The sequence below is a fragment of the Ranitomeya variabilis genome, chromosome 2, assembly GCF_051348905.1.
Source record: "Ranitomeya variabilis isolate aRanVar5 chromosome 2, aRanVar5.hap1, whole genome shotgun sequence".
Classification (NCBI taxonomy): Eukaryota; Metazoa; Chordata; class Amphibia; order Anura; family Dendrobatidae; genus Ranitomeya; species Ranitomeya variabilis.
Genome location: NC_135233.1, coordinates 567,435,410 through 567,445,454, shown reverse-complemented (window position 1 = coordinate 567,445,454; position 10,045 = coordinate 567,435,410).

The following is a 10,045-nucleotide window of genomic DNA, read 5'->3' as shown; positions in this document are numbered from 1 at the left end:
AAAACCCAACCTACACATATTTGGTATCGCCGCGTTCAGAATCGCCCGATCTATCAATAAAAAAAAAGCATTAACCTGATCGCTAAACGGCGTAATGAAAAAAAAAATCGAAACGCCAGATTTACGTTTTTTTGGTCGCCACGACATTGCATTAAAATGCAATAACGGGCGATCAAAAGAACGTATCTGCACCAAAATGCTATCATTAAAAATGCCAGCTCGGCACGCAAAAAATAAGCCCTCACCCGACCCCAGATCACGAAAAATGGAGACGCTACGGGTATCGGAAAATGGCGCAATTTTATTTATTTATTTTTTTGCAAAGTTTGGAATTTTTTTTCACCACTTAGGTAAAAAACAACCTAGTCATGTTAGGTGTCTATGAACTCGTAATGACCTGGAGAATCACAATGGCAGGTCAGTTTTAGCATTTAGTGAACCTAGCAAAAAAGCCAAACAAAAAACAAGTGTGGGATTGCACTTTTTTTGCACTTGGAATTTTTTTCCCTTTTTCTAGTACATGACATGGTAAAACCAATGATGTCGTTCAAAAGTACAACTCGTCCCGCAAAAAATAAGCCCTCACATGGCCAAATTGACGGAAAAATAAAAAAGTTATGGCTCTGGGAAGGAGGGGAGTGAAAAACGAATACGGAAAAACGGAAAATCCCACGGTCATGAAGGGGTTAAAGGATGGTGGGAGTGGTCACCACTCACATCAGCTGACCTAGCCACTCTGCAGTTGCAGCAGGATGCCAGCAAGGGAAACTGACATTAACCCTCGCTGGCTTTAAAGGAAAAAAACGACATTTAAAACAGTGGAACCAAAGCTGCCACGAATCCAAAAATGGATCATGGCAGTCAGTCAAGGTCTATGTGGCTGTAATACACATCTTTAAAAGGTTATTAAAAAAAATAAGTTATCTCCTATCCTTCCATATGATAGGAGATATCTTGCTGATTGCTTTGTGTCCGACTGCTATGAGCCCCGTCTTAAATAGATCTAATATGCCTGGCCTTTGCTTCACTCAGCATCAATGGGACTGCTGGAGAAGGCCGACTACAGCTTCCTGCTATTTCAAGTAGTCCCATAGACAATGTATGGAGCAGAGGTCCATTAACCTTCACTTCTTCAGCTTTGATGCTCCTAAGGTGCTGTTCATACATCCAGAGAACTACAACAAGACACCCAGTTGCCAACTCAACTAAACTCAACTGTTCCTGAATGCCATCCAGACATTCAGCTGTACTGCAGCAAGGTGCCTGATTGTCTACTCAGCTCTGCTGTTCCTGACTATTATTTGCATACCCAGCTCTGATACAACACAGTGTCTGGTTATCAACTCAGCTCTGCTGTTCCTGAGTGCTATCCACACATCCAGCTCTGATAAAAGGTGCATAACTATCTACTTAGCTTTGTCATCTGAGTGCTATTTGCATATCCAGCTCTGTTACAACAGGATTGCTAATCTGTTTCTCCTGATTTAAGGTGGTTTGCAAACTCAACTTTGCTGCTTCAAGGTACCTGCCTTCCTACTTATCTCTACTAGTTTAAGGTGCTCTCTGCACACTTACCTCTGCTGCATCAATGTGCCTTCCTGCCTACTCCTCTCTGCTGATCTTAGGTGCTGTTTGCAAACTTTGCTCTGCTGTATCTAGCACTCCCAGCTCTGCTAATGCATGTGCCTTCCTGCATGACCAGCTATACTGGGGACCTCTGTGTCTGTACTGCTCCCCCTGACCTCAGTCCGCATTACTATGAGCCCTCATCATAGTGGAGCATTAATTATTAATTATCGTTTACATCCTGTAGATATGGTGGTAATAAGATACTGATATAATTGTCAATTATCATGACTAAAATAAAATGTGTAAGTTCCACTATTCGCACTATAATTCTTTTGACTAAGATGATTCGGATCTCCATTTTTTCTTCTAGATTTCTCAAGCATCACAGCTGGTACTTTTTAAATTCACAAATGGATATTTCTATGCGAGGCATGGGACAGCAGCGTACAACAGGTTTTCAGAGGCAGATGCGCCATAGTCATGCTCAAAAGAATCTGCCTCGGGCATTTTTTTTTTTTCAGGGAGAGAAATCACATCTGAGCTAATGCCTGAAAAAAAAAATGTAAAGCTGTGTATAGAAGCATGGGGAATTTTAATAAGACGAGAGAGGAGACGCTGGTAGAAACTGCGCTGCGATTTTGAGAAACGGAAATATTTCGAGTGAAGGGTTAAAAAGAAAAAAAAACCTTTTCCAAAACTTTTGCGAATATCTCCAGCAGACCTATAGCAAATGAATGGAGCGGTGGAATACATCTGCGGTCACCTTTTTAAATTCTCATGTGGCATTTCAGAGACTAGTTCTCAGGATCAGTGGGGGTCCCAGCAGTCGGACCCCCATGGATCTGCAAGTTATCGCCTAGCCTTTCATGAGTGTTTCCAGACTGAGGTTTCTTATGTCCAGGGGTGCGCTGTGAAATGAATTTCTGGAACTGCTTTTTGAAGAAGTGCCGCTAAAATAGGATAAATATATAAAACAAAGTAAAAAAAAAAGATTAGAAAAAAAAATGCAAAAAGTACATGGATATAAAAACTATTTAAGTATACAGTAATACTAACTATGTTTTATGTGGGCTAGTGTCTCCATTTTTCATGATCTAGGGTTGGGTGAGGGCTTACTTTTTATGCCCCGAGCTGACGTTTTTATTGATACCATTTTGGGGTAGATATGATGTGTTGATCGCCCATTATTTTATCTTATTGTAATGTTGCAGCGGTCAAAAAAACCGTAATTCTGGTGTTTCGATTTTTTTCTTGTTGCACCGTTTATCGATCAGATTAATTTACTTTATATATTGATGGATCGGACATTTATGAACGCGAAGATACCAAATATGTGTATTTTTTAAAATATTTTGTTTTCAATGGGACAAATGGGGGGTGATTTGAACTTTTGTGGGAATTTTTTTTTTTTTTTTTTTAAACTTTGTTTTTTTTACTTTTTACTTGCTTTTATAGTTCTCTGAGAAGATTTGAAGCTGCGATCATCTGATCGCCTGTGCTACACGTATGTATAGCATAAATCATGATCTCCTATAAACCTTCCTGCAAACACTGCACCCCCGCTGAGAGCTTTACGGTCGATAAGCCACTTGCAAGCATTACATCACCAAGCACAATGCCGAGCGTCGGATGGAGTGGTATAAAGCTGCCGACACTGGACTCTGGAGGAAATGTGTTCTGTAAAGTGACGGATCACTCTTCACTATCTGGCATCTGACAGATGAGTCTGGGTTTTGTGAATGTCAGGAAATCATTACCTGCCAACTGTAAACGTTGGTGGAGAAGGGGTGCTTCAACATACAAGACATTTTGGCCAATTATATGCTTCAACTTTGTGGGGACAGTTTAGGGAAGGCCCAATTTTGTTCCCTATGACTGTGCCCATAAAGTCATGGTGGAGGGAGTTTGGTGGGAAGGACATGACCGGCTGCACAGAGCACAACCCCATCCAACACCTTTGGGATGAACTAGACCGGACATTGTGAGCCTGGCCTCTCCTCAATATCAATGTCTGACCTCACAAACGCTCTTCTGGGTGAATGGGGCAATTTTGCGCAGACCCCTCGAAAATGTTGTTGACCATCTTCCCAGAATAATGGAAGCTGATATGGCTGCAGAGTCTGGACCACCTCCATATTAATGCCTATGGATGTTCACTGTAGAATGAAGTGTCATGAAAGCCCCTTTATCCATATAGTATAAGACTGATGTCCAACCTGTAACAGGACAAGCACTTGTGCCACCAATACAAATGGTCATCCGCTGGAGATAACAATGAAGATTGCTATGGAATGATTGCAAGCAGAAACCTTAAAAATGGAGAAATTAAAACAGAAATGAGATTGGAAAATCGTATAAAACTTTTCATTATTTAATCAAAAATCATTTGTTTTTTTTCTAATCCAAAAACATCCTTTAAGCAACATCAATCAAACACCGGGACTGGATCTTCCCCAGCACTGTTACATATTTACAATACTATCATATACAATTCAAAAGACAAAATATGACAAGTCTAATGTATCAAGCCCTGCCTTGTGTTTGTCCCTAAACGACATTGAAGCCATTACCGCTGCTCCTGAATTTTTAGGCATAAAGTTGATAAATGGATGATTCTCCGGATAAAGCAGTCATGGATGGTATTCCTACTCCACAGAACACATTCCATTATGCAAGTAGACACGTCATTATATTTTATTGGAAGGAGACTTTGTAGATATTGGGTTTACAGATACACGTCAGTAACCCTCGCTGGTATCACAGCCGCAGATCCTGATACACATCTGTGCCCCTCATATGAAGTCGGCATACCCCCTCTTCTGGCAGGACTGAGATCTAACTCCAATCCTCAGTGTATGGGAATTAGGTTGATTTTTAACCTAAGGTAGGTTTCGAGGGGTTAACCAATCAATATTTTCTGTGCCATCTGTAAAAATAATATACTGTATCACCTACAGACTGCCATTGGGTAGTAAAACCTTTCTATATTAATTAAAAAGACAGAAAACAGTGTCATGTTTTAAGCTCTCCTTTAAGCATTGCAGGGGTGCACACAGAGCAGTATGGCGCCACAGTAAGCACACTGGGTGCCAGGCTCTGACTGACCCACGGGTAATCAGGTAAATCACCTGGTAGGCCCCTGTGATGGAGTGGGCTCCGCACATGAGCAGTGCGCTTTATGCACAGTGTAAACAACCCAAAACCAATTTGTAAAAAAGTAGTAGCAAATTTTATTATACATATAACAACACAAATAGAAATACTCTATAAGGACAAGGTACACGTAGAGCACATATACACTCACCGGCCACTTTATTAGGTACACCATGCTAGTAACGGGTTGGACCCCCTTTTGCCTTCAGAACTGCCTCAATTCTTCGTGGCATAGATTCAACAAGGTGCTGGAAGCATTCCTCAGAGATTTTGGTCCATATTGACATGATGGCATCACACAGTTGCCGCAGATTTGTCGGCTGCACATCCCAAAGATGCTCCATACAAGGCAGGATGGATCCATGCTTTCATGTTGTTTACGCCAAATTCTGACCCTACCATCCGAATGTCGCAGCAGAAATCGAGACTCATCAGACCAAGCAACGTTTTTCCAATCTTCTACTGTCCAATTTCGATGAGCTTGCACAAATTGTAGCCTCAGTTTCCTGTTCTTAGCTGAAAGGAGTGGTACCCGGTGTGGTCTTCTGCTGCTGTAGCCCATCTGCCTCAAAGTTCGACGCACTGTGCGTTCAGAGATGCTCTTAGGCCTACCTTGGTTGTAACGGGTGGCGATTTGAGTCACTGTTGCCTTTCTATCAGCTCGAACCAGTCTGCCCATTCTCCTCTGACCTCTGGCATCAACAAGGCATTTCCGCCCACAGAACTGCCGCTCACTGGATTTTTTTTCTTTTTCGGACCATTCTCTGTAAACCCTAGAGATGGTTGTGCGTGAAAATCCCAGTAGATCAGCAGTTTCTGAAATACTCAGACCAGCCCTTCTGGCACCAACAACCATGCCACGTTCAAAGGCACTCAAATCACCTTTCTTCCCCATACTGATGCTCGGTTTGAACTGCAGGAGATTGTCTTGACCATGTCTACATGCCTAAATGCACTGAGTTGCCGCCATGTGATTGGCTGATTAGAAATTAAGTGTTAACAAGAAGTTGGACAGGTGTACCTAATAAAGTGGCCGGTGAGTGTACATTGGAAGTAACACCATGGGGGGATACATCAGACATGGGCATATCAGACATGGGCATATCGCCTCTGACTGTGAATCAGGTAAGGCTAGCTGGACACACATTGGCACCGACTTATGGGTAAGATATACATGGCAGACTGGTCACTTTTGAATCTAGGTGGGATTTTTTGATGAGATGAGTACTCTTTTGGCACTAGGCACTATGCACTTTCATATGATAGATTAGTCTTACCTGATTCACAGTCAGAGGCGATATGCCCGTGTCTGATGTATCCCCCCATGGTGTTACTTCCAATGTTTTGTGTCCTAAGTATATGTGCTCTACGTGTACCTTGTCCTTATAGAGTATTTCTATTTGTGTTGTTATATGTATAATAAAATTTGCTACTACTTTTTTACAAATTGGTTTTGGGTTGTTTATACTCCGTTCGTACTCTGTAGGAAATATTGACTAGTGGAGTTTTCCCTGTAACATATGTCCATTTTTAGGGCATATCCCTGTTCTAGGGTTTAGTTTGATATGCATCAGTGGTATTTATATCATGCACAGTGTGTATGCAGAGAAAGGCAGCACACCACATATCATTTATTTAACAAACTGCAAATTTTACTATTTCATGGAAACTCAGGCTGAAATTAGATAAAAGAACAGCAGAAAATGACATAATATCCTGCATTTATTTATTTTACTCACTTAAATAGCACCATTGATTGCCACAGAGCTTTACAGACATTATCATCATTGTCCCCATCGGGGCTCACAATCTATATTCCCTATCAGTATGTCTTTGGAGTGTTGGAGGAAACCAGAGAACCCAGAGGAAACCCAAGAAAACACAAGAAGAACCCGGAGGAAACCCACACAAACATGAGAAGAACCAGGAGGAAAAACAGACAAGCATGGGGAGAACCAGGAGGAAACGCACACAAACATGGGGAGAACCAGGAGGAAACCCACACAAACACGGAAATAACAGAAGGAAACCCATGCAATCACGGGAACTAACAGAAGGAAACCCATGCAAACACGGGAAGAACCAGAAGTAAACAAGGAGGAAACCCACACAAACAAGAAAGAACCAGGAGGAAGCCCACACAAATACGAGGAGAATCCGGAGGAAATCCACGCAAACATGGGAAGAACCAGGAGGAAACCCACACAAACACGGGAAGAACCTGGAGGAAACCCACACAAACACGGGAAGAACCTGGAGGAAACCCACGCAAACAAGGGAAGAACCAGGAGGAAACCCACACAAACACAGGGAAGAACCAGGAGGAAACCCACACAAACACAGGGAAGAACCAGGAGGAAACCCACACAAACACAGGGAAGAACCAGGAGGAAACCCACACAAACACAGGAAAGAACCAGGAGGAAACCCATGCAAATACAGGAAGAACCAGGAGGAAACCCATACAAACACGGGGAGAACCAGAAGGAAACCTACACAAACACGGGAAGAACCAGGATGAAACCCACACAAACACGGGAAGAACCAGGAGGAAACCCACATAAACACGGGAAGAACCAGGAGGAAACCCAAGCAAACACAGGAAGAACCAGGAGGAAACCCACACAAACACGGGAAGAACCAGGAGGAAACCCACACAAACACAGGGAGAACCAGGGGGAAACCCACACAAACACGGGAAGAACCAGGAGGAAACCCACACAAGTACGAGAAGAATATGCAGACTCCCTGGAAATGTCCTTGTGGGACTTGAATTCAAGACACAAGCATTGCAGAGCAACAGTGCTAATATCTTCAGCCAATAATATTTGCATGTAGCTGGAGTGGTCCCTAGATGTTACTGATGGGCCCTTGCTACCCCAGTCTGATACTTCTAAAAATACGCTACAATAAAGACCATAAAAGTATTTAGTCTGTCATGTATCTGTTGGGTTATATATTTTACTTACAAATATTTATCGGCTATTCAGGCTTTAATGATATAATGTATTTTTCACAACGTTGCAATCCCGGAGTTATTTTTGTAGAAGTAGTTGTATGAGGCTCGTTTTTGCAGCATGACTTGCATTTGCCAATGGCTTCACTTGGGATTTATCTTACCGTAATTTTTAGTAAATCCTATTGCTTATGTGTCACCATTTTCTTAAAAAAATATATATTATTTAGTATAATTGGAGTGTTAAAGGGGTTGTCCACTTTTTGGAAGATTTTTAAATTTTTTTAATGTACATAAATGCATGTATTTGGGGATAAAATAACTTTTGCAATTGGGTTTCATTGATTTTTTTTCACAATTTGCCATTTAGAGTGTCAGAATAAGCTAATATAGTCCACCTGTGATTATCATTTGCTGCCTTTTTAATTTGTTGCAGCACTTCTTCCTCTATCAGTTCAGCCATACTAGGAGGCTTATAGTAAACACCAAATAGCATCTTTCCATTACTGCCATCCCCATGTACATTTACCCATATTGATTCTACATGGTGGGCCATTTATATGGATACACCTAAACAAAATGGGAATAGTTGGTGATATCAACTTCCTACAGTTAGGTCCATATATATTTGGACAGAGACAACATTTTTCTAATTTTGATTATAGACATTACCACAATGAATTTTAAACAAAACAATTCAGATGCAGTTGAAGTTCAGACTTTCAGCTTTCATTTGAGGGTATCCACATTAAAATTGGATGAAGATTTTAGGAGTTTCAGCTCCTTAACAGGTGCCACCCTGTTTTTAAAGGGACCAAAAGTAATTGGACAGATTCAATAATTAAAAATAAAATGTTCATTTTTAGTACTTGGTTGAAAACACTTTGTTGGCAATGACTGCCGGAAGTCTTGAACTCATGGACATCACCAGACGCTGTGTTTCCTCCTTTTTGATGCTCTGCCAGGCCTTCACTGCGGTGGTTTTCAGTTGCTGTTTGTTTGTGGGCCTTTCTGTCTGAAGTTTAGTCTTTAACAAGTGAAATGCTGCTCAATTGGGTTGAGATCAGGTGACTGACTTGGCCATTCAAGAATATTCCACTTCTTTGCTTTAATAAACTCCTGGGTTGCTTTGGCTTTGTTTTGGGTCATTGTCCATCTGTAGTATGAAATGACGACCAATCAGTTTGGCTGCATTTGGCTGGATCTGAGCACACAGTATGGCTCTGAAGACCTCAGAATTAATTCGGCTGCTTCTGTCCTGTGTCACATCATCAATAAACACTAGTGACCCAGTGCCACTGGCAGCCATGCATGCCCAAGCCATCACACTGCCTCCGCCGTGTTTTACAGATGATGTGGTATGCTTTGGATCATGAGCTGTACCAAGCCTTCGCCATACTTTTCTCTTTCCATCATTCTGGTAGAGGTTGATCTTGGTTTCATCTGTCCAAAAAATGTTCTTCCAGAACTGTGCTGGCTTTTTTAGATGTTTTTTAGCAAAGTCCAGTCTAGCCTTTTTATTCTTGATGCTTATGAGTGGCTTGCACCGTGCAGTGAACCCTCTGTATTTACTTTCATGCAGTCTTCTCTTTATGGTAGATTTGGATATTGATACGCCGACCTCCTGGAGAGTGTTGGTCACTTGGTTGGCTGTTGTGAAGGGGTTTCTCTTCACCATGGAGATTATTCTGCGATCATCCACCACTGTTGTCTTCTGTGGGTGCCCAGGTCTTTTTGCATTGATGAGATCACCAGTGCTTTCTTTCTTTCTCTCTCAGGATGTACCAAACTGTATATTTTGCCACTCCTAATATTGTAGCAATTTCTCGGAAGGTTTTTTTCTGTTTTCACAACTTAAGGATGGCTTGTTTCACCTGCACGGAGAGCTCCTTTGACCGCATGTTTACTTCACAGCAAAACCTTCCAAATGCAAACACCACACCTCAAATCAACTCCAGGCCTTTTATCTGCTTAATTTAGAATTACATAACAAAGGGATTGCCCACAGCTGTCCATGAAATAGCCTTGGAGTCAATTGTCCAATTACTTTTGGTCCCTTTAAAAACAGGGTGGCACATGTTAAAGAGCTGAAACTCCTAAACCCTTCATCCAATTTTAATGTGGATACCCTCAAATGAAAGCTGAAAGTCTGAACTTCAACTGCATCTGAACTGTTTTACTTAAAATTCATTGTGGTAATGTCTATAACGAAAATTAGAAAAATGTTGTCTCTGTCCAAATATTTATGGACCTAACTGTATTTGTGGCACATCAGTATATGGGAGGGGGAAAACTTTTCAAGATGGGTGGTGACCATGGCGGCCATTTTGAATCCAACTATTTTTTTTCAATAGGAAGAGGGTCATG